This window comes from Aethalodelphis obliquidens, unplaced genomic scaffold (genome assembly GCF_003676395.1).
Source record: "Aethalodelphis obliquidens isolate GAN/ISIS:26980383/991018 unplaced genomic scaffold, ASM367639v1 scaffold89, whole genome shotgun sequence".
NCBI lineage: Eukaryota > Metazoa > Chordata > Mammalia > Artiodactyla > Delphinidae > Aethalodelphis > Aethalodelphis obliquidens.
The window spans coordinates 5292198-5314825 of record NW_020838033.1 but is presented as its reverse complement, the minus strand read 5'-3'; the positions used below and the strand labels follow the sequence as shown (position 1 = coordinate 5314825).

At 51.6% G+C, this 22628-nt stretch overlaps 1 protein-coding gene and 1 long non-coding RNA gene across 2 annotated transcripts in view; both read left to right on the top strand.

The window, feature by feature from the left end:
* The window catches only part of LOC113613544 (uncharacterized), a 7407-nt gene extending 2582 nt beyond the window's left edge, over positions 1 to 4825 (top strand). Inside the window, exon 2 of the long non-coding RNA XR_003430289.1 lies at positions 3905 to 4825. This is a non-coding gene — a long non-coding RNA (uncharacterized LOC113613544). The remainder of the gene's footprint in view (positions 1 to 3904) is intronic.
* Positions 4826 to 14575: 9750 nt separating this feature from the next.
* The window catches only part of LOC113613742 (keratin, type I cytoskeletal 42-like), a 32618-nt gene continuing 24565 nt past the window's right edge, over positions 14576 to 22628 (top strand). The window contains 2 exon segments of the mRNA XM_027094676.1: positions 14576 to 14619; positions 15261 to 15363. The gene's annotated coding sequence lies outside the window, so the exon portion shown is untranslated.

Genomic DNA, 22628 nt, shown 5'->3' with positions numbered 1-22628 from the left:
TTTTTTTTTTTTTTTTTTTTTTGCGCTACACGGGCCTCTCACTGTTGTGGCCTCTCCCGTTGCGGACCACAGGCTCCAGACGCGCAGGCTCAGCGGCCATGGCTCACAGGCCCAGCCACTCCGCGGCATGTGGGATCTTCCAAGACCGGGGCACGAACCCACGTCCCCTGCATTGGCAGGCGGACTCTCAACCACTGCGCCACCAGGGAAGCCCAGTTACCAGTTTTATACATAGTATCAATAGTGTATATATGTCAATCCCAGTCTCCCAATTCATCCCCCCACCCCCCCTTCTCCCCTTGGTTTCCCTACGTTTGTTCTCTATGTCTGTGTCTCTCTATTTCTGTTTTGCAAGTAAGATCATCTATACCATTCTTCTTGATAGTTTTTTGATTCCGTATTTACTAAGTAATCTTTTGAATAATCATTTGGCTTCCTTGATATCAGGAATTGGGGAACCATGGCTAGAAGGCATGGGCGTCCCAGTCTCACACCCATCCCAGAAGAAGCTAAGGACACAACCTTCCTCCACCTGGAAACCTCTACAGTTACAGACGTGGCTGTGCTTGAAAGGGGTTTGGGGAGAGAGAGTGAATGAGTCAGAGCTGGCTCCCCCAGTGTGCGCACATGTTTTGTTATAAGAAAATTTAAAATCGCAATGTGGTCCAGCTTATCTTTTCCTTTTAGGAAAAGATCCTTTCTATGTCATATTGAAGAAATCTTTTCTCTGCCTCCAGTTTATAAAGATACCCTGTTTTTTTCCCGAAAGTTTTAAAGCTTTGCTTTTTCACATTTAGGTCTTTTTTAAAAAATTGGGATATAGTTGTTTTACAATGTTGTGTTAGTTTCTACTGTACAGCGAAGTGGAGTTCCCTGTGCTATACAGCAGGTTCTCATTAGTTGTCTATTTTGTACATATTAGTGTATATATGTTGATCGCAATCTCCCAGTCACATTTAGGTCTTTAAACCACCTGGAAGTGTGTGTGTGTGTGTGTGTGTGTGTGTGTGAGATGTGAGAGAGGGGTCTAATTCTTTTTCCTATGTGGATAGCCAGTTGTCCCAGCACCATTTATTGACTAGTACCTGATTTGTCCTGCCTTCTCTATCATAATCGTATTTCCATTTATGCGTGGGTTCGTTTTCAGACTCTCTGTTCTGTTCCACTGCTCTGTTTATTCCAGAGCCGTAATCTGTCAATTATCGGAGTTTTATAAAAAGTCTCTGTGCCCAATAGCGTGAGCTCCTCTGTTTTGTTCTTCAGGATTATCTTGGCTTTTCTTGGTCCTAGTTCCCCTTCACCTCATGGTGTATCACCGCTCCCCACGTTCTACAACGTTCTATGAAGCACCCGATCTCTCTCATTGCAGGGTCCGTACGTGCTGTCCCTTTTCTTCCCTCCTCTTCCCTGTTTGATATCTCCCACTCATCCTCCAGGACTCAGCTGGGAGTCATCTCTGTGCCCCCGCTTCCTCTCTTTGGCATTAATCACACTGCATTTTGCTTGCCTGTTCCTTGAACCGGCTACATAAATTGCTGGGCCTGGTACAAGATGACAGCGTGAGGCTCTTTGTTCAAAAACGATTCAGAATTTGAAGACAACGACAGCAGAACATTAAGCCAGGCACAGGGCCCTCCTAAGCGTGGGGCCCTGTGTGATGGCACAGGTGGCATGCCCGTGGTCTGGCTCTGCCAGTTCCCTTATTTATCTCCCTGTTAGACTGTGAGCTCAAAAGAATAGGGTACGTGCCTCTCTCCTCTGCTGTGTGTGCAGTAGGTGCCTGCACACAGTAGGTGCACAATACTTGTCGAATGAACAGGCATTGTAGGTGCTACCGGTTAGGGTTCTTGGCCTTCCTTAATCGATAGAAATTGCTAAGAGGCCAGACAAGAAATTCAGGCAAGGCTTCACTGGGGGCCCTGCTGCAGCAGGGGGGAGCAAAAACAAGCAACCGGTTCCCCTGATTGCTCCTGAGGGGGGGCGAGCTGGTTCCCTATATGGGGTGAGGTAGGGGTGTGTCCAGGGGTCGGGCCAGAGGGGGTGGCTCAGGAGGTCTGCCCACCCCTTTGGTGGAATTGAGTGCAGGGGGCATGCGCAGTACCCCGCTTTTGCTCCTGGGTCTTCAGAAGTGGCAGTTGGGTTTTTGGTCTTTTTGTATCTTGTTATCCATAATTTGCCCCAACTGTGCATGCATGCAGTTATTTTTAGTCCCTCATAGTTTCTTTGCATTTTGTTGCTCTAGGAGATGTTTGTTCAGGTGCAAACACTGCAGCAAAGAGTGCCAGGTCCCAACTTGTCTCATAGTTGCTCAGTTACTAGGAATGGCCAACCCCTGGCTCCAGGCTGCAACCTCTGCCGCCCTCTTAGAGAGTCCTGGGGTGAAGCACTGAGAAAAGGTCCTTTTCAGAGGTTCGACTCTGGGCTCTAAAGGGAGCTCCTGGACCTGGCTTCCTGGTGCAGGGCAGGGAGGGTGGCCCTAGATAAGCATGTTCCCCAGCTCCTCTTACAGGGACCTGGTGTCCGGTGCCAGACCTGACCTCAGTGCACTGTAAACAGTTATTGCCACAAACACACACAGGCTTTGCTTTGGCCAGCCTACTGTTCAGAGGCCAGGCCAGGGGCAGGTGGCTAGGAAAGTGGGACACCCAGTTCTTGGTTACCACCAGCTTCCTGGGCGAACCCTGTTCGCCTCTCAGGGCTTCCATTTTATCCCCTAGAAGGAGGACTCAGTGATTCCTAAGGCCTTTTCCAGGTCTAAAGTCTGTAGCTCTGTGTTCCCGTTGGGGACATTTCCAAGGAGGGTCTATAAGAGTCCACTATCCAGGGACTTCCCTAGCGGCCCAGTGGTTAAGATTTCGCCTTCCAATGCAGGGGGAGCGAGTTTGATCCCTGGTAGGGGAGCTAAGATCCCACATGCCTTGGGGCCAAAACACCAAAGCATAGAACAGAAGCAGTATTGTCACAAATTCAATAAAGACAAAAATGATCCACATCAAAAAAAAAAAATCTTATTTAAAAAAAATAAAAGAGTCCACCACCTAGTGCAGAGGTTGTCCCAGCCCGGGGAGCTTGTATAGTAATGATGGAGCCAGGACAAATTTGTCTGAAAGTGACATCTGTTCCTGCTGATAATACTGTCCTGTTTGTTACCTCACTCTACTTCCGAGTCCTGACCCCGGAGCACGGGCTCTGGAGTACCTGAATCTGAGTATCACCTCCACCTCTTCCTGCCTGGGTGACTTAGTCTCCCAGCCTCCATATTTTTCATCTGCACAAAGGGATATGAATACTTTCTCTCTTAAGCTTTTGAGGAGATTTAAAGAGAAAAATAAGTGTGACAGGATAAAAATGTAATGTTATTAAATCACTAAGTAGATAATGCCAGATTCTCAGAGGAGAAGGGAAAGAGAGAGAGCTCAGAGCCGCAGGGGACAGGAGCAAGTCCCTGAGAATGGGGGGACAGAGGTGGGCACCTCTCCAGGGTGAGCTTGGGACATGGCAAGGGCATGGCTGTGTGGGACTCCTGGGGACCTTCAGCCTTGATTAAGATTCCCCAGGGCTCTGAACCTGGCATGGAAGCAGCAGAATCTCTCACCAGGAAAAGATCACATCCTCTGGGGAAATAGGCATCTCCATGGTAACCAAGGCAGATGGCTGATCTGGTCCAAGCAGCCTCCCTGTAGCTCTGGTGCTACAGAGAACCCCGTGACCTAGAGGGAATCCTGGGGATCAGGCCCTGTCACATCCAAGGTCAGATTTCTGGGCAGCTGGTGGGATAACCGGCACAGGATTTAACTTGATTGAAAGAAAGTCAAATATACGCGATCTTTCTTGCGTTCCTTATTTGGGAGCTACCAGTATGTATGTACATGATGGGAATCATGTCCCCCCCACTGCTCCTCAGGGAATGAAGTCTGCTATTCTTACCACTTGGAAACGGAGGCAGACCTGGGCTTGCTGCAGCACTGACCCAGATTGCACGGGGCTGTTGTGAGATGTGCTTTAGCCCTCAGCCGGGGTTCCGCTCATGATACATCACCCCTTCAGCCTCCCCCCACCCAGGGTGTGTAGTGGGAAGCAACGCGAGGGACCCTTATGGGGTGCTGGAAACGATCTCCATCTTGATCCTGGTGGTAAAAATTCACGGAGCTGGACCCTTAAGCCCAGCGTGCTTTGCTCCCCTCCAGCCATCCCCCCGCCCCTGCCGCTGCGCCCCAGGCTTTCTTCTTGTTCTCTCTTTTCCTCCGCTTGCCAGGGACTCCTACTCGGCCCCCCTTTGCTGGTGGAGCATCTGCCTTCCCCATCCTGCTTTCTGCTCCTTCCCCTCTGCTTCCTCCTCCTTCTGGGAGTCCTGCAGGACCCTCTGTGGATGGGATCAGGGGAGGCAGCTTTGCTTAGGGAGGGAGGTACAGGCCAGAGACCCTGGTTCCCCTCCCCTGGGCAGGCAAACTGCAGACTCGGTTGCGGGGAGGATAAAGTGTAGCCTGGGCTTGCGGAGGAAGCCTGGAAGGGCCAGACCTGGCACCTACCCTCAGGGAGTCCACAGCTTGGCAGGGTTCAGAAGATGCCCCCAGCGAGCCAGGGGCGCAGGTGGAAGGGGCACAGGTGCATAGAGGGTGCTGCGTTCTGAGCGTGGCAGTTGGAGTCCCCTGGGGCGGGGTGGGGGTGGGGGTAGACATTCCAGATGGAGTAAAGAGCATCAGATGTCGTTGTGGGGAAGTCAGTTCACACCAGGTCCCTCTCTGGGAGAAGCTCACAGGTGTGTTTGGCAGTCTTCCTTGGACAGAGACCATACCTCCTCAGGTTTATTTTTATTTTTATTTTATTTTTTAAAAAGCTAATGTAGGGCTTCCCTGGTGGCACAGTGGTTAAGAATCCGCCTGCCAATGCAGGGGACACGGGTTCAAGCCCTGGTCCGGGAAGATTCCCACATGCCGCGGAGCAACTAAGCCTGTGCACCACAACTACTGAGCCTGCACTCTAGAGCCCGCGAGCCACAACTACTGAGCCTACGTGCTGCAACTACTAAAGCCCGTGCGCCTAGAGCCCGTGATCTGCAACAAGAGAAGCCACGGCAATGAGAAGCCCGCGCACCGCAATGAAGAGTAGCCCCTGCTTGCCACAACTAGAGAAAGCCTGCACGCAGCAACGGAGACCCAATGCAGCCAAAAATAAAAAATAATATCTCAATAACTTTTATATGATTGCTTATTGAAATAATAATATTTTGGATATATGGGTTAAATAAAATAGATTATTAAAATTAATTTCACCTGCTTCTTTTTACTTTTTTAAAAATGTGTCTACCAGGAAATTTAAAGTTACATGGGTGGCATGCATTATGTTTCTACTGGAAAGCACTGCTCTAGATGATTCCAGACTGAAGAGAGGGTTCGTTGACACAGCACGTGGCAAATCCACACTCATACGCTTGACTGTCCCCCCAGCCTCCTCCTCACCAACATCAGACGTGTTTCCTGGTCTCCTACTCCAGCCTCAAGCATCTCTGATGAGCTTGCGAATTGCTTCCTGCTCCCAGTTGAGAAAACAGCTCAGGGATGGTCATGTGAAGAGAGTTACATGATCTTTTCCTTTCCCAAGTGGCTTATCTTCACCCACCCAAACTGGGTCTCTTCCTGGGCAGGGCTGAGAGTTCTACCACCAAGAAGGTGAAGGTCTTTCCTTTTGTTTCACTCGCCCAGCCCGAGCTGACGCCTCCACCAGCTAGTGACCAAATATGGCCACCTGACCATGCCCCAGGGGCTGGGGCACCGACCTTGTCCTTTGCCCCAAACAGCTTAGATGCTGTCCTCTCTACCCCTAGATAAGACTCTTCCTAAGAGGAATTCTAGGAAATAATTACGAAAAAATAGACTTTATTCTTTGGAGCAGTTTCAGGTTTACAGCAAAATCGAGAGGAAAGTACAGAGTTCCCATATACCTTCTGCCCCCACCCAGGCATAGCTGCCTCTTCCACCGTCAACATTCCAGAGTGGTACATTTGTTACAACTGATGAACCTACAGCGACACATCCCAGTCACCCAAACCCCATGGTTTACGTTAGCGTTCACCCGTGGGCAATACATTTTTCATTTTGTGAAACAAACAATTATCGAGTACCCGCTACTCACTACATGCGGTGCTGAATGCTTCCCACTCCCGTCCCACGAGATTCTGACAAAGCAGGTGGCATTAGCTCTTCTGTCCAAGCCTGGGCTTGGACAAGGACACTGGCCAGGGTGGTGGTGGCCCTCTTCCTGGTGGGCAGCGTGGCCACCTGGAGTGGCTGGGTTTCCAGGGGAAGCCTTGGGGTGATTCTGCCTTTGTAAGGGGGTTGGTCATTTCCTTGGTGGGGCTAGTGCCTGGGAGTGCATCCCGATTCTTGGGGTGAGGAGGGGATGTTACTACACTCTCGAGGACTGAGTCTGGGTGGTCACTGCTGCTGTGGACAGGGCAGCTATCACAGCACATAGACTAGGATTTAAAAAACATTTTTGGGGGCTTCCCTGGTGGCGCAGTGGTTGAGAGTCCGCCTGCCGATGCAGGGGACACGGGTTCGTGTCCCGGTCCGGGAAGATACCACGTGCCGCGGAGCGGCTGGGCCCTGAGCCATGGCCGCTGAGCCTGCGCGTCCGGAGCCTGTGCTCCGCAACGGGAGAGGCCCGCGTACCGCAAAACAAACAAACAAACAAACATTTTTTTGGATCCCTAATTCCTTTCTTTAAACAAACAGTGGCTGAACCCACACTTTGACAGAAGGGTCGGGGGGCTGCCAGAGTTCAGTTGTGCTTCAGAGATGAGCGGGACAACGTGTGTGTGGGTGTGTGTGAATACGTGCAGATGAGAGTGTATGTGCAGGCTATAGGCATGTGAGTGTCAGTGTGCGTGTGGATGCATATCTGAGTAAGTGTGAGCATGTATTCGTGGGTGTTTTCTTTTCTCTCTTCCCAGATGCTCCCGAGGATATGAGAGCTTCCTGCGTTGCAGCCCAAACCCAGGGGAATCATCTCGGTCCCCACAGGAGGCCCTGCTAACAAAATTGGGGTTTTAAGTCAAGGGACTGTTTGAGATGCTGTCCTGCTACTTGTGTGTTCTGTGTCCTCAGGCTGTAACCAACTCCAAGCTCGTACTTCTCACCGCAGGACAGGCCAAAATCAAGAGACCAGTTGTTGGGGCAAAGGATAGCGACTTTACTCAGAAAGCCAGCAGACAGAGAAGGTGGTGGACTAGTGTCCCAAAGAACCGTCTTCCCTGAGTCAGAATTCAGGCTTCTTTTATACTAAAAGGGGAGGGGGTGTGGTTGGTTGCTGCAAACTTCTTGGTGCCAGAATCCTTTTTTTTTTTTTTAATTAAAACAATTTTTTAAATTGGAGTATAATTGCTTTACAATGTTGTGTTAGTTTCTGCTGTACCATGAAGTGAACCAGCTATGCGTATACCTATATTCTCTCCCTCTTAGACCTCCCTTCCACCCCCCCATCCCACCCATCTGGGTTGTCACAGAGCACTGAGCTGAGCTTCCTGTTCTTTATAGCATGTTCCCACTAGCTAGCTATTTTATGCTTGGTAGGGTATATATGCCAATCCTAATCTCCCAATTCGTCCCACCCTCCCCTTGTAGCTGTCTGCGTAGATCAGGTTTCGATGTTCCTGTAAACCTTCAACAAGAAAAAGGTTATTCTCTGTTCTGCAACTTTTTATTTCTATATGGTTAGAAAAGTGTTATACCTTTAAAGTTCAGAGCCTTAAGAATGGGCTATCCTGTAAATTGCAGGCTATAAGCAACATTCTTAACTTGTAAGAAGAGCAGTAGAATGGAAAGGTTAAAGTAAAAGAAACAGATCCAGTATGGAGGGAGTCACGTTTGTTCTTCCCTATTACAAGAGAGCTTGCATAATCTCTCTGAACCTCAGCGTCCTTTCCTGTATGTATCAGGAAAAAATCCACTGGTTTATCTATAACCTGCAGCTCACCTTCTAAGGAGAGCAGCTCCAGTGCCCTGAGGGGCCTTAGTTGGCAGGTGGAGGAGACTGGTGGAGCTAAGATGCTGGGCGAAGGACGAGACCCCCGGGGAGATGCCAAGGGAGGGGTAGGCGTGGCCAGTGAGGCTGGGGGCCATGCAGTCTGTGGGGCCAGGTGGAGAGGGAGGGTCTGGGAGAACCTGGATTTGGTGTCCCACCTGGTGTCCCACCTGACCCATCCTCACTGCTCCTGCTGAATCCTTCGTAAAATACCAGTTGCTCACTGGTGCTTTTGAGGAGAGGATTTTCTTTTGGGGACAGAGTGAGGTTTGGGCTTTTGCTTCAAGACTGGCCTGGGCTTCTGCATGGGGGAAACAGTGACACTTTGGTTACCTTATAGGGAGGCCATGGCCCGTTGTAGAAATATTATTTACTATCTGCTTCCAAGTGATGGGCTTGGCATTAAGCAGTTTATATTTACTGTCTTGTTCAATCCTCCCTAAGCCCCACCAAGTGGGAATGGCTCTTCTCTTACAGATGAGGACACTGAATTTAGAGAGCTGGGATTATTTTCGCAAGATCATAGCTAGTAAGCGGCAGGGCTGCGTTCAAGCCCTGAGCCTGTGCCCTTAACTGTGAGGGTACCCCCGCCCTGGAGGACTGTCTGTGCCTGGCCGTGCCCCCCAACAGATACCCCCAAATCACTGCTGGCTTCTCTTCCCAGGGCGGGGGAGGCACGGAAGCCCCGCCCAGGGCAGGGCGCCCTGGCATGGCCCTTGAGTGAACCCACTTCCTTCAGTTCTTTCAGCATCTCTATGCTTTATTTTATTTTCAAAATAATGATATCTCCCCAAGTTGTAAAATAATACATTCTTATTGCATAAAAATTTGAAAAGTAGAAAAGTGACCCCCCAAAAACCACCTGTTAAGTCAGTTACCACCCAGGGATGACCAGGACCCATTTTGGCGTGTTTCTGTCTGTTTATGAATCTGCCCACTGCTTTCAGCGTCCTCCTGCCTTGTGCCTTGCTATGCTGTACACAGCCTTTGGCATGGCTTCAGATCTTCCCCAAAGAATCCATTCTTACTTAAAACGTGAGCGAACGATGTAAGTTTTACCCAGTGACCCTCAACAGAGGGCATTTACACCACCTCCCCTAACTTAGCTCAAAAGTCTTAGCTGCGCAGACCCCTCCTGGTCTTTTTTTTTTTTTTTTTTGCCGTACGCGGGCCTCTCACTGTTGTGGCCTCTCCCGTTGCGGAGCACAGGCTCCGGACGCGCAGGCTCAGCGGCCATGGCTCACGGGCCCAGCCGCTTCGCGGCATGTGGGATATTCCCGGACCGGGGCACGAACCCGTGTCCCCTGCGTCGGCAGGCAGACTCTCAACCACTGCGCCACCAGGGAAGCCCTACAACCACACTTTTAACGGCTATGAAGTTTTTATTTATCTGAATGTAGCATAAATAATGTAACCAGTTTGCTTTTCTTGGACATCTAAATCGTCTCCAATCCTTTGTTCTCATCAACAGCACTGCATGAACATCCTTGTGGGTAATTCAACTCGCACGCCTTTCAGGATAATTCCTCTAAGTGGATTTTCTGGGTCAACAGAAAAGCATATCTTTAAGGTGTTTGCTAAACTGCCCTCCAGAGACAAACTGGTTCACATTCCCTCTGCAGCAGCCCATGTGAAGGAGGGCCTTTCCCTTCTCTCCCAGCCACTTCTCTGACTCTTTCCTCCCTGGACTCTGTGACGCTCAGCTCTCTGCCAAGGGCTTTACAAATCCTAGTTCATCGTGTTTAGTTGTCACGTCAACTCGACGAGGCAAGGACCTTTTTTAAAAAAATTAATTGATTAATTTTTGGCCACATTGGGTCTTCATTGTTGCGTGCGGGCTTTCTCTAGTTGAGGCGAGCAGGGGCTAGTCTTCGTTGTGGTGCGTGGTCTTCTCATTGCGGTGGCTTCTCGTTTCAGATCATGGGCTCTAGGCACGCGGGCTTCAGTATTTGTGGCATGGGGGCTCAGTAGTTGTGGCTCACGGGCTCTAGAGTGCAGGCTCAGTAGTTGTGGCGCACAGCCTTAGTTGCTCCGCGGCATGTGGGATCTTCCCAGACTAGAGCTTGAACCCGTGTCCCCTGCATTGGCAGGCAGACTCTTAACCACTGCGCCACCAGGGAAGTCCTGAGGCAAGAACTTTTATCATCACCATTTTATAGATGGGGAGACAGAGACTCAGAAAGGGTAAGTAGGGACTTACCTACTTATAAATAAATAAATAAATAAATAAATAAATAAATAAAAAAGAAAGGGTAAGTAACCAGCCCAAAGTCACACAGCTGCTAGCAAGCTGTGATTGGATGGCTTGGACTGTATTGGACTGTATGGACTGTATTGACAGGCAGCTCTCCCTTTGCTTTCTCTGATAGCTCCCCTTCCTTCTCTGGACTCCTGCCAGGTCCCAAACTCCTGCTTCCTGCTGTCTTGGGTCTCACATTCCTCTCTTCTGCAGCAAACTGGCAAACTCGTTCCCCACCAGCTCTATGAAGATGGCTCCTAAGTTTGCACCTCGGTTCAATTCAGCTCCCACAAGTTTCTATTTCCAGGTCTGTCTCTAGCAGGGGTTTCCGAATCACAGTGGCCAAGAGAACCAGAAACATCTCTGGGGCAAGCATCCTTGGCTCAGGGCTCTGCTACCTCCTGTAAGTTCCTTTCCCTGTCTGATTCTCAAGCCCTCCTGGGTAAAAGTGGGGAAAAAACACACAGGGTTGGGAAACCGCATAGCAGCTCCTCAGAAAAACTAAACATGGAATCGACCTATGATTCACAATTCCACTTCTCTGTATAAACCCAGAAGAATTGAAAGGAGAGACATGAGCAGATGTACACCCATGTTCATAGCAGCACTATTCACAGTAGCCAAAAGGTGAAAAACCCTCAAATGTTCACTGATGGATGAATGGATAAACAAGACGAATTCCTATGCAATGGAATATTATTCAGCCTTAATAAGGAATGAAATTTTGACACATGCTACAACACGGATGAACCTTGAAAACACTATGCTAAATGAAGAAAGCCAGATACAAAAGGACAAATATTGGATGATTCCACCTAGAGGAAGTACCAGAATAGGCAAATTTATAGAAATAGAATGATGGTTGCCAGGGCTTGGGGGAAGGGAGAATGGGGAGTTATTGTTTAATGGGTACAGAGTTTCAGTCTGGGATGATGAGAAGTTTCTGGAGGTGGACTGTGATGAGGAAGATGATGTTGGATGATGGTTGTACAACAATGTGAATCGACTTCATGCCACTGAATGATATACTTAAAAATGATTAAAATGGTAAATTTTATGTTACGTGTACTTTCCACAATAAAACACACACACACACAAACGCACACACACACGGTTACCAAGTGGGCTGAATGAAGTTAATTCACTTGATATCTGCCTTATGATGCTTAATAAACACCCCAAACTTACCAAGCCCTAGTCTGAGCTCCTAATCTCCCCTCTCCGCCCAAGCTGCTCCTTCCCCATGGAGACAGCATCCTGACTCTTCTCTCCCACCCCACATCCAATGGTTAGGCAACCTTGAGCTCTCTCTGCACAATATATCAGAGCCTGATCACTGCTCAACACTCCTTGGTCCCTGCCCCAGACTGAACCACCATCATCTATGCCTTGGATTGTTGCAATAGCCCCCCCAACTTTCACCCCAGCTCCCTGGAGCTGGTCCCCACACGGCAGCCTGAGGAAGCTCCTTAAACTGGAAATCACAACATGACTGCCATCCGCTCAAAAGAAAAAGCCGGTCTTCACATGTTCTACAGGGCGCCTGTATCAATCCTTATCACCTCTCCCAGCCCATCTCAGCCACTCCACACTCCACCCCCAACTCCAGCCACACCAGCTCCCTTGCTGGGCCTAAAACATGCCGGAAATGCTCCCACTTCGGTATCTGGAAGCTTCTCCCCAGATATTCACGTGGCTTTCTTTCCCAATGTGTTCTAGGGGAAGAAAACATAATTTTCCCTCCACCCTTCTAAGTTATTGGCTGAGAATCCTGTAATAAAAGACAGATTAACAAGAGAAGAACAAACAGATTTATTAACACGTATACCTCATGCATACGGGAGAGGTACCCAGGGAAAAAAACGAGTAATTCCAAGGTGGCTTAGAATTCAGGCTTTAAATACCATCTTAATAGAAAAAAGGGAAGGCGGGGGGAACATAGGCCTCTTAGGGGAAAGTAAACTAAAAAAATTTAAAAATGGAAGTATAGCTGATTTGTAATATCATGCTAGATTCAGGTGTACCGCACAGTGATTCAGTTATCTATAAATATAAATAAATAAGTAAAGTAAGTAGGTAAATAAATAAATTCTTCTTCAGATTCTCTTCCCTTATAGACTATTACAAAATATTGAGTAGAGTTCCCTGTGCTGTACAGTAGGTCCTTGCTGCTTATCTATTTTATATATAGTGACGTGTACATGTTAATCCTAACCTCCTCATTTATCCCTCCCCCACACCCCCTTCCCCTTTGGTAACCATAAATTTGTTTTCTATGTCTGTGAGTCTCTTTCTGTTTTGGAAAAAAGTTCACTTGTGTTTGTTTTTTTTTTAAGATTCCCTGCTACCCTTCCTCTCGAGGTTTTGCTTAAATGGCTCCTTTCTTGACCACCCTGTTTTATTTATTTATATTTTTTTAAATTAAATTTTACTTTTTTTAAATTGGAGTATAATTGCTTTACAATGTTGTGTTAATTTCTGCTGCACAACGAAGGGAATCAGCCATATGCATAAACACATCCCCTCCCTCTTGGACCCCCCTCCCCCCCCACCCCTTGTTTTAAATTGCAGCTCTCCACCCAGTCCTCCCATACTCCTTTCCCTGCATGACGGCTCCTTTTTTCCCATAGCACCTTCTAGAACACCATGTACTTTACATATTTATTAGGGCTGTTAATGTCTGTCTCCCCTACTGGAATCAACCACCCTTTACTGATGGATCCCAAACCATTTAGCACAGGGCCTGGTGCATAGTAGGGGCTCAATAAATACTAGTCAAAGGCATGCATGAGTTAAAGTGCTTTCTTTACTATGTAGTCTGCACACATGTGAGCGAGTGTTACTGCTTCCACTTTTATTAATTTATTACTTCTAGTTGCGTGAAGGACGTCTTCACCGAGAGCAACTCGAGCTGAAGTCCTCGTCTCTCCTGGTGGCCCTGGCTTGTCAGCACTCTCAGTAGTACCACCATCAGCGCTGCGTGTTCTTCATCTGTTCTCTTTGCCCAGCAGCCTCTCAGCTGCCCCAAACTTCTCTCCTGTCTGCCCTGTTCACTCCCCTCCTCTGCAGCTCCTATGCTTTTATTCCTGGAGAGATCCCTGACAGAGCTGTGCCCCTGCTCAGAGACTTTTGCTGGTTCCTCACTGCATAAGGATTTAAGTACAAACTCAGCTTTGCCCGTTAGGCTCCCAAATGATCTCGCCCTCAATGCCTTACATCTGACCTAGTCTTGGGACAAACTGGATTCCTTAGAACCGATGTTTTCCTGCCTCTGTATCTTTGCTCAGGCTGGTCCCTTCACCTGGAGTGTCTTCTTTCATCTTCTCTTGCCCCCAGTTCTACCTGCCCTTTAACGCCCAGCTTCAACATCACTTTTCTGATGCCTCTCCGTCTTTTGGAACCTTTTGCAGACCTTCTATTTTGGTATCTGGCTCTGAGTTGAGTTTTGGACCATGTCACTTGGAGGCCACCCGGCCAGACTGTAAGCTTTAAATGAACTGTAAAGGAACGGGCTTTTCAAGGCTGTGCCTTGTTCCTTTCTATGTCCCTGCGAGCCGGAGCACACTGTTCAGTTTCGCTCAACCCGTGTTAACTTGGAACATTACAGGACGGACGCAGAGCGGCGGAACAGGCGCACTTCCTGCTAAGGCCACAAGATGGCAGCATAGACCGGGCTTCAGAACAGGTGAGGTTCCCGCCGGTTCCCGCCCCCGCCCCCCTTGTTCCTACTACCTTCCCAGCATCCAAAGCCCTGAAAGGTTACTCGGTTCCCTCGAGGTGTGTGGAAGAGAGTCCTCTCCCTAGGGGTGGGGGCGTTAGGTCTGGGGTGGGCACACCAGTTGGAGGCCTACAGTGAGTGTGTGCGTGTGTTTCCTGTACCGCCCTCTTCCAAGGTCCCTTTTCCAAGAGAGATCCCGGTAGGATGGAAGGAGTACCAAGCAGGGAGGGAGTGGCAGGTTTGGGTCCTGGTTCTGCACTGCGGCCTCGGGCAAGTGTCTTTGTACCAGGAAAGGGCCGATCATAGAGTCCAGCTCGCGGCAAATGCCCACGAAGTCTCCTCCCCCTGCCCCGATTTTCCCGAAGGCGAAATGATGGTTGCACTAATGACCTGACGGTCACCACATTCTCCCCCTTTCTGGGATTCTGTGTGGCCCAGAAGAGGGGCGATGTTGGAGCAGAGAGGGACTTTAATAATTTACTATCATTATTAAAGTCCTTTTCCGCTCCAACATTTGACAATTGAGACCAACTGAGAGAGCGGGGGCGGGTTAGCGGGGATTTAGGAATGCCTGAAATGTGCTTGCCGAGGGCGCAGGGGAGAGGCGAGAGGAAGGACAAAGATGTCTGCGGAGGGTCAGGTACACTCTGGGGCTTCCCTGGGCGACGGGGTGTGTGAGGAAGGGGCGGGGCTATCCCCAGGGGTTCGCGGGGATAGAGTGGGATAGAGTGGAGGAGGGGGCGGGGCGGGGGTAAGGACTGCGTGTCCCCCACCCCCTCCCGCGGCGCGCAATGATGGGTCTGTCCAACAGAGGACGCCGCGAACACGCAGGGCTCAGTCTTGAGTTTCCTCCACTACTTTTTTTTTTTTTTTTTTTGTGGTACGCGGGCCTCTCACTGTTGTGGCCTCTCCTGTTGCGGAGCACAGGCTCCGGACGCGCAGACCCAGCGGCCATGGCTCACGGGCCTAGCTGCTCCGCGGCATGTGGGATCTTCCCGGACCGGGGCACGAACCCGTGTCCCCTGCATCGGCAGGCGGACTCTCAACCACTGTGCCACCAGGGAAGCCCTTCTCCACTTCTTAATTGAGTGGGTTTGTCTTCCGAGCTTTGGACCTCTGCACCTTCACCAGGGATGTGATAGGGGCGAGGGTACTGATGGTTCAGCTGGGGAGCTGTGTCACCGTTCGTAATTGTGCTGTCCTGTGTCCCGAGTGGCAATTGTGGGTTTGCATGTAATCAGCACGGTGATCATTCATTTACTCATTTATTCATTCATCCAGCTAAAATTATTGAGCACTCATGAGGTGGCAAGCACTGTACTGGGAGTGAAGTGGCAAACGAGGAGCGCTCACTGATGACCGACACCTAAGACCCACGTCACAGGTCAGCCCAGGGCCCTGGGGGCACACCGAGGGCGGGGAGTACTTCTTACCTCCATCCCTCGCAAGTGCACCCACTCTGAGGTGAGCAGTGTTATGCCTCTTTCACAGAGGAGAGAATCGAGGTTCACAGAGGTTAGGTAAGAGGCCCAGGGTTACACAGCCGTTAAGGGGATGAGCTGGGATTTGCACCTGGAGCCCGGTTCCAGAGCTCCTTCCCGCCTGCCCTGTGAGGCTGCCTTTGTCAGGGAAGAGCCAGTGAGGCTGTGAGGGGGTGAGAGGCTGTCCTGGGGCAGGGAGGCCACTCCACCTGTGCATGTCCTGAGCAGGACAGGAGCCTGTGGGCAGGGGGAGCTTACAGCTGGCTGCTTCACCCCAGAATGAATAACTTTCCAGCGATCAGAACTGCCCAGTCATGGAATGGGTGAGCCTGAGGAACAGAAGTGCCCTGCCTCTTCCCAGACCTTGCAGGGGCTGCCCGTTGACCCTTGTGCATCCACCCAGCAGTGGAGGCTCTGCCTGGCACAGTCCGCTTCTCCCTCCAGCCTCGTCTTGTGTCCTTGCCCGGCTGCTCTCTGTGTTCCTGCCTCTCAGGCCTTCTTTCAGCAACCTGCTGGGCACACTCACCTCTGGGCCTTTGCACATGCACTCACCCATCTTTGGGCCACTTGAAGCCTTCCCCAAAGTCTTGTGTGCTGCTCTGCTGGTTTAGGCTTCTCTGCTTCCCCTAAATATGGCTCCTCATGCCTTACTGAAATTATCGGGTAATAGCCTTTCCCACTGGACTATCAGATGCACGTGGCAAGGACACTGTCTTGTTATCAGGGCATTGCCTCGTTTGGTGCTCAAGAAAGTTTTCTTGGAAGAATGAATGAATAATGAATGAAGGTAAGAAAGAATGAAAGAAGCATGCAAAGCCCAGTGCATGGGTGGGGGACTTGGGTCAGTTCAAGATCTTTCAAGTCCCTTCCAATCATCCGCTGGCCGCAGCTCTTGCTCCCCCCACCCCCGCAGGAAGTGGAGACTGAGAGCCACAGTCAACACCTGACGTTTTTAAGCATCTAGGCATCCTGCTAGGCACTGTCACATGTACTCTCACCCATCAAATAAGCAGGAACGAGGTGAAACGTTTTCAGTGGACACTAGCTTGAAGGCTTCAATCTCTGCCTGAATAGTTTGCCGGTTGGCCTCGGTCATTGCTACATCTATCTGCACGGGCCCCGCCTTCCCTCGGACCCCATCCGCCGGGGCCCCTAGCTGCACTTCCAAAGAAGGCCACCAGGTGGCGGCAGACGCCAAGAGTCGGGGCTCGGCTCGCGCCGTCCAACCTCCGACCGCCGGCAGGGGACGCTGCTGCTCTGCCGGGTGCTCGGAGGAGGTGGGTCGGGTTTGCCAGCAGGGCTAGGGAGGCGGGGTCAGCCCTGCCTGGAGTTGGGGGCAGGTCCGAACCTCAGCAACGGAGGAAGGCTGCGTAGCGCCCTCATTCTTCCTCATTCGTACAGTGCGGTCTTAACCTCTACTTTGTAGGCTTAAGAGGCAAACTGTTTTGTAAAGGGCCAGATGGTAAATATTTTAGGTTTTGCTGGCATTCGGTCTCTGTCACAACTACTCAATTCTGTCCTTGGAGTGTGAAACAACCCATGGACAAATGGGCGTGGCCGTGTTCCAATACATCTTTACTATTGGACGTCAAAATTTGAATTTTGTACAATTTTCTCGTGTCATGGAATGTTGTTCTTTGACTTTAAAAAAAATGACTTAAATATGTAATAACTATTTTTAGTTCTTGGGAAGGGATCAGGTGAGCCCTGATCTAGGTTAAGTCCCAAACCAGTGCCTGGCGTACAGTAGGTGCTCAATGAGGGGTCACTGATGTCAGCCACCCAGAAACACTCAGCAGGGGCTCCATGGACCCTGGTCTCCAGCAGCCCTTGGAGGGAGTCAGGACGCTCTCCTCCCAGTTTTGGTCTTGGCTCTCCTCCACCCCTCACAGAAGTGCTCAGTGAGGGAGACCTGTCTCCTCCCCTTCTTCCTGTGGCTGCATTTTCCCACCTCCATGCCTCCACCTGGGCAGTTCTCTCTTTCTAATGAAACCCCTGTCCTTTTCACCTTGCAAGTCCCAATCTCATTTCTCTCTTTGTAAAAATTCAACTTTAATTGAAGTATTCAATTGAAGTTCAATTGAAGTATTCAATTGAAGTATTTAATTCAATTTTAATTGAAGTATTCACCCATTTTAAGTGCAGAGTCCATGAGTTTATTTATTTATTTATTTATTGGCTGTGTAGGGTCTTAGTTGCGGCACGCGGCATCTTCTTTGCAGTGTGTGAGCTTCTCCCTAGTTGTGGTGCGAGGATTTAGTTGCCCTGTGGCATGTGAGATCTTAGTTCCCGGACCAGGGATCAAACCGGCGTTCCCTGCATTGCAAGAGGGATTCTTAAACACTGGACCACCAGGGAGGTCCCAGAGTTCATGAGTTTTGACAAATGCGTGTACCCAAAGGACCACCACCCCAATCAAGATAGAGAACATTTCCTTCACCCCAAAATCTTCCCCATGCCCTTTCCTAGTCAACCTTGGATTTTTTTTTTTTTAATGTCTCCCAATTATCAAGCACTTGCAATGTGCCAGGCTTCACGGAGGCCCTTGACAAGTCCTGTTTCACTGAAGCCTCGGGAACCTGGTGAGGTGGGGGCAGTTGTTATCCATGGGCATCTTTCAGCTCAGGACCCTGAGCTCTGGGTTGGGGAGACACGTGCCCACTGCAAATCAGGACAGGGCTGAGATTTGAGCCTGGCCTGCTGGTTCCTAACGGCTCTTCTACCTGCTTTTCTCCCAGCCCCCTCGTGTTCCCAGGGGCACTGTGCACACACCTCTATACTCCTGGGTGCTTGCAGAGTGGCCTGGGACCAGGAACATCAATATCCCCTGGGAGCTGGCCAGAAATGCAGAGTCTCGGGCCACACCCAGAACTACTGAGTTCCCAAGTCCCCAGGTAATTTCAAGGCTGAGAAGCGCTGTCCTGAGCCCGGCTCTCTACTGGGGAGTGGTGGCTGTGTCTGTGTCCACTTCCCAGATAGACTGTGAGCTCCTGGAAGGCAGGGGCTGAGCCCACCTCAAGGCCTCCATCCTGCAGCCCCCCTGTGACTCAAAGTTGAACCAGTAGGTGAAGGGAAGAGCAGGAGACTGGAGCTTCGGGGTGAAGGTTTGGGGGTGAGGGCTATGTATTCTAGGAACTAGTGGGAGGACTGAGACAGTGCTGGGGGTGGTCTATCCCCTTGGAGTTTGAAGGTCTGCTGTCCCCTTGCTCTGGTCGCTTACTGTCCAAGCTGACCCAGGGAGTCTAGTTCATTTGCATATTATTTGCATACAATGAGCATATCTGGTGCCTTTCCTCTTCTTGCAGATTACATGGTGGTGGGGGAGGGGAGCAGACTGGATTTGGGAGGCGGTGGACAGGACACAGAGCCGGGAGTTTTGGGGAGGTCTTGGGCTGCAGACTCAGGCCTGGTTCCTGGCTGATGCCCATCCTGGGAGCTGGTCTGGTGGTAAACAGTGACCCTCTTTGGGTGAGGAGGGGCACCGGCGAGGTCCTCCAAGCTCCAGATACTTGCTGTGGGAGCAAGGTTGGGGCCTGGGCTGTTTCTCACCTCCCTGCCTTCGTCCCCCAAGTTCCCCTGCCTGGAATGTCCTTTCCCATGTCCCTGTCACCATCCTACACATCTGTTCACACAACAGGATTCTCTCCAGCAGTGAGAGAACCTTGCAGATGTAATGTTCAGCAAGAAGACATAAAAGGAGCTTGTGTTATGAGTCCAATTATATAAAGCATGAAAGCAGGTCCTATGAGTCTCTGCTGTTAGATGTAATGGTTCCCCTGGGGGGTGGTTAGTACCTGGAAGGGAGCTCGGGGGGGGGGGGGGGGGGGCTCTGGGAGATGCTCAAGTCACTGTGATCTGGGTGTTGGTTATACGGGTGCTGGTTTCACTTTGTGAAAATTCACCGAGCTGCACAGGGATTACACATGCATTTTTCTTTTTTTCTTTCTTTCTTCCTTCCTTCCTTCCTCTTTCTTTCTTTCTTTCTTTCTTTCTTTCTCTCTCTCTCTCTCTCCCTCCCTCCCTCCCTCCCTCCCTTCCTTCCTTCCTTCCTTTCTTCCTTCCTTCTGATTTATTCAACATTTATTTTGTATTTACTATGTAAGAAGTATGGCGATAATATGAATTACAAAAATTCACTTTCTGGACCAAGCACCTACACTATGTCTGTCCCTCAGATCATTTATATTCAAAATATGTCTGTATTTTAGGAACTAAATTGTAGCATTCTAAATCCTCCCACTTTGCTTTTCACGTCCTTAAAAAAGGAAAGTTTTTGTTAAGATCCATTTGCATTTTCGTATCTTAACAGGTAATTTTAATGTGTAATGGTAGCACATGGAGGGATCACTTGATGAACTACTGCTCCGTTCGTGCATTTTTCTGTGTACAGACACAAAGTTGCAAAAAGCCCAGACTGAATGCCGAGATGAATCCTGTGCATATGAGCTGCTAGGCGCGCTTCTCTCCCCCTGCCTGCCCTTCACGGCTGATAGGCCCTAGCTGCTCCGTGGGATTTTAGTTTTCTCTTGCCCTCTTCTCCCCCGGGGCTGGGACACCCTGACATCAGGCCGAGGCCTGTTCCTCTGTGTCTCCTGGCCTGGGACCCGGCACCGAGCAGGCGCTGAACATCCCAGCGTGAATGGGGCTCCTCAAGACCCCCGGGCTGGCCCACGAGGCCCTGGGGCACCAGGCAACACGTGTATGGGGGTAGTTCTCCTTACTCCCCCCCACCGCCCCGCAAAGGCCAGCATTAAAACCCCTGGCTGTGGCCCAGGGTTAGAAGTGGGCTAAGGGATGGGATGGCAGAAAGCACCAGAGGAGAGAGGGGCCCCGGTGTGGGAACCACTGACACTCTGGGCCCTCAGCACCCTGCTCTCTCTAGCCGGGGCCGGCGCCTGCTCTTGCGCTGTGCATTCACCCCTGACCCTAAGGGTGCCTGGCCCCTGCTTAGCCCCCACTTCAGTCTCCAGCAGGGGAGGCTGAGGCTGGCGTCTCTGCACTTGGCTCTGTGCTCAGGCTGCTCTGAACCTGCCCGGCCCTGCTTCTGACTCAGCCCTGCTCACCCTGCCCTGCAAGTTGGGGCCTGCCGGCGGTGCCTGAGTTACAGGGACTTACAAGCAGACACAGATCCCCTCCCCACTGGCTGGAACTTGTCATAGAGGAACTTTGGGCCATGATCTGGCCTCGCTGGCCTCGGTTTCCCTTTTCCGTAGAGTGGGAGAGCAATTCTGCAGCTGTGGGGTCTGAGGAGTGTGGGAGACCTTGGGAGCCGGAAGTGTGGGGTCAAAGGCCTGCTGGGGAGGGGGGATGGCTAGTGAGGGGCCACATGGCCCTTGCCCCTCAGCTGGGTGGGTCTGCACGGCGGGGGCAGGCGAGGGGTGGAGAGGTGTGTGCTGCTTTTCCCAGGGTTCCTCTGGGAGGTGGGTGGAGGTGCCGGGGGAGCATGGGAGAGTCAGGGGCCTTGGCTTTGGCCCGACTTGGTCCTAACTGTCTGCAGGCCTGGTCCTTCTTCTATGGGTCTCAGTTGACTCCTTTGTCGGGGGGCCATTTTGTTCCATAGTCCCTCAGGCCCCCAGAACTCTGAGGCTCTCTCAGGCACATGCTCTGTTTGACCTGCCTGCGGTGTCATTTTGGAATCAGTGTCTACGTTTAAAAGATCAGAGGCCTCGCAGTCAAATCCTGAGTCCCAGCTTCCTGAGCGGGCAGAGATCTGGCCTCTTTGGGATCCTCTCTGCCAGCAGCAAACGGGGACGGCTGCTCCCGGGGGTCTCCACCCCTGGGGGCCCAGCCCCCTGCACTGTCCACACCTGGGGGCCCAGCCCCCTGCACTGTCCACCCCTGGGGGCCCAGCCCCCTGCACTGTCCACCCCTGGGGGCCCAGCCCCCTGCACTGTCCACACCTGGGGGCCCAGCCCCGCGGGCATTTGAGTGTAGTCGCTGGCTCCCCTTCCAGCCTGGGGCCGTCCCTGCCCAGGACCCTCTGCTTCCAGCCACGTCAGCCCCGTGGTTGCCCCACCTCCAGCAGCCCAGTGGTCCAGCAGCTGGCGCACTTGCACGAACGAGCCTCTTTTCTCTCTGTTTTGCCAAATTAAGGCTTTGGAGGGCGGGTCTGGGTTAGATGGGCCTTAGCTCATGTGTTTATCCAAAGCAAAGACCTAGGTTTCGGGATTTCCGCGTGGTGTCTAGAGCCTCGGTCAGGGCCCAGAGATGGTGTCTGCTTGTGGGGAGGTGGGTTCCCACCTCCTGGGGCCAGGTCCTTCCCCTCCCCCTGCGATGACCCCCATTCTCAGTGTCTCAGCCTGGTCACAAGGGCCTTGGAGACCAGCTCCCCGACTGCCTGCTGATGTCTTGGCCTCACCTCCACCGTCCCAGCCCCAAATGCCCATGCTCATCGTGTTCTTTGCGGTGCGGCTGACTGTCTGCCTCCCTAAGCCCCTTCCCCTCCTTCCTCTGCCTCAGCTCCCCCTCCCCCTCCCCCAGGCCTGCCCTGCTCTGTCCCCATGGGCTGCTCCGTGGTGCCTGTGGCCTCCTGCACCATGGCTGTGTCCCTGGCACTGGGATGGGGCCTCGGTCCGGCCTCCCAGCCTTGAGCACAGAGTCAGACACACAGTCAGGCCTCAACGCATGTTCTAACAATTGAAGCTGCCTTTTGTCTGAGGGGCTGGGAGCTGGTGAGGCGTCACCGGAGGTCAGGCCGAGGTTCTTTCAGCTGTTGCCTGGTCATTGCTGGGAGAGGGAGAAAGGGTAGCCCTAGCCGTTGGGCGAGGGACAGGGAGGCCCCCTCTCCTCTGACACCATTCCTGGCCACAGCCCTGGGCTCCTGCCCTCAGCCACCCGTTGGCACTCAGGTGTGCCAGCCCCAGGATGGGCAGCGGCCTGCAGAAATCCAGCCGGCCGCGATCCCCTCCGCCTCCCGGCTCAAGCCGGCCCAGCTCATGGTGGGCAAACAGAACTAGGGAGGCTTCTCAGGGACCGCCCAGGCCAGCTCCTGACACTTTACAGATGGGGAAACTGAGGTCGAAGAGGGGTGGTGACTTGACCTGGAGTCCTTGGACCCTCTCCCAGGTGGCCTGAGTCCTGGGCGGTGCAAAGTCAGTCCTGGGGGTCGGGACATGGCAGTGCCTGCTGTGTGGGGCCCCCTGCCCCCATCTGAGCAGCAGGGGAGCCA